Raw genomic sequence first — 2,235 nt, 5'->3', positions numbered from 1 at the left:
CAAAATTATGGGGGAAAGTTTTGTACCCCTAAAGAGGACTACGTACCAAATTTCAGCCATTTTGGTGGGATAATGAAGCTAAAACCCTAAATATATCGAAAATCGGGATGTACCGTTCTATGGGGACTATATGAAGGTGTGGACCGATACCGACAAAATTCTGGGGGAAAGTTTTATACCCCTAAAGAAGACTACGTACCAAATTTCAGCCATTTTGGTAGGATAATGGAGCTAAAACCTTAAAAATACCGAAAATCGGGAGGTACCGTTCTATGGGGGCTATATGAAGGTGTGGACCGATACCGACAAAATTCTGGGGGAAAGTTTTATACCACTAAAGAAGACTACGTATCAAATTTCAGCCATTTTGGTAGGATAATGAAGCTAAAACCTTCAAAATACCGAAAATCGGGAGGTACCGTTATATGGGTGCTATATGAAGGTGTAGACCGATACCGACAAAATTCTGGGGGAAAGTTTTGTACCCCTAAAGAAGACTACGTACCAAATTTCAGCCATTTTGGTAGGATAATGAAGCTAAAACCTTAAAAATACCGAAAATCGGGAGGTACCGTTCTATGGGGGCTATATCAAAACGTGGACCGATATATCCCATTTTCAATACCAACCATCCTGCAAGTAATAAAAACTTCTGTACCAAATTTTGACTCTCTATCTTTAAAATTGCGAGCTGTATCTTGATTTCAACAGACAGACAGACGGACGGACGGACGGACGGACGGACAGACGGACATGGTCAAATCAACATAGAATTTTATGCTGATCAATAATATATATACTTTATAGGGTCTCCGACGAATATTTCGATGTGTTACAAACGGAATGACAAATTTAATTATACCCTCCATATGGTGGAGGGTATAACAAGAGTCTCATTGTTGGTATACATACACACAAAAACAAAGATAAAGGCATCATGTCATACAAACAAAAATCACCATAATTGTTTTTTTCAACACGGCATCGAATAGCGAAGAGAAAAAAGTGTCGAAGAAAAGAGCTATTGTCCAGTTGAAAAAACCTATTTTTGGATTTAACAAAACCCAATTGTTGGAATCACAATACTACATTTGGAATTTAACAATATCTTTACAATACATATTTTGCTCTTCGAATATTGTTGGATCAATCATATTTTTTTCTCTGCGTGTAGTTATAAGTTTTCTCCTGTGCTGAATTGGTATATTATTTTAGTTTAGAAAGAAACTACAAAATGCATAGCAAGTTTTTATTCCATTTTCTTGCAAAATCTAATAATAAAATGAATGACAAAGTCAAAATTAAAATCAAAAATGTCAAATGGGCTGGCCTTACCTCTATTTTTTAAACATAATATTTTATATTCCTAGAAAAAGAATTCATTCTGTTAGGATAAGTTACTATAATAATTTTTAGTCTCTAAGAGAACATTGTAAAAGAAATTAATTGGAAATAAATAAAATGAAACATTCGCAATTGATTATGCTCAGTTGTATTGTATGTAGCTAGATACAATAGTCTATGATTTCCTTTGTAAAACAAAAATAAAATTCTTTACAAATTTGTTTCGCTTCTCAAAAAATAAAAACAAGCAATGAAATCAATGGCCATATGAAGCAAAATAAACTATGTTTCTTCGCCAACGACCATACCACGCTGAGTACATCGGTTCTCGTCCGATCACCGAAATTAAGCAGCGTCGGGCGCGGTTAGTACTTAGATGGGGGACCGCTTGGGAACACCGCGTGTTGTTGGCATTGTCCAAATTTTTTTATTTCATTTTATTTTCTTTCATATTATTCTCTATTAAATAAAAAAGAATGAAGTCGATATCTTAATTTTTAACCGAAATTAAGCCAAAATAAAAAACTCAACTGCTTATTATTTTAAGGTAAATGTAAAACATTCGCTATTGATTATACTCAGTTGTATGTAGCTAGATACAATAGTCTATGATTTCCTTCGTAAAATAAAAGTAAAATTCATCATAAATTTATTTCGTTTCTCAAAAAAGGTAATTTAAGGAGGCAAATTTCTGCAAAATGCAATTATTTTTAACAATATTTAAGAAATTTTAACATTTATTAAAAAACAAGAATTTTTATTGTAAAATTCTTTAAAAAATTTGTCTTAATTTCCAAAAAAAGGTAATTTAAGGAGCCAAATTTTCCCAAAATACATTTATTTTTAGCAATATTTAATAAATTTTAACATTTATTAAAAAAAACTAAAATT

At 32.1% G+C, this 2,235-nt stretch overlaps 1 non-coding gene across 1 annotated transcript; it reads left to right on the top strand.

The window, feature by feature from the left end:
- The first annotated feature begins 1,638 nt into the window (after positions 1-1,638).
- Positions 1,639-1,757, top strand: LOC141395990 (5S ribosomal RNA). Its single transcript, XR_012411091.1, has one exon. It is a non-coding gene; the product is annotated as a 5S ribosomal RNA (ribosomal RNA).
- Positions 1,758-2,235: the final 478 nt, after the last annotated feature.

This window comes from Musca autumnalis, unplaced genomic scaffold (genome assembly GCF_047663935.1).
Source record: "Musca autumnalis isolate F117 unplaced genomic scaffold, ASM4766393v1 scaffold_2, whole genome shotgun sequence".
NCBI lineage: Eukaryota > Metazoa > Arthropoda > Insecta > Diptera > Muscidae > Musca > Musca autumnalis.
This window is presented reverse-complemented; position numbering and strand designations above follow the sequence as displayed.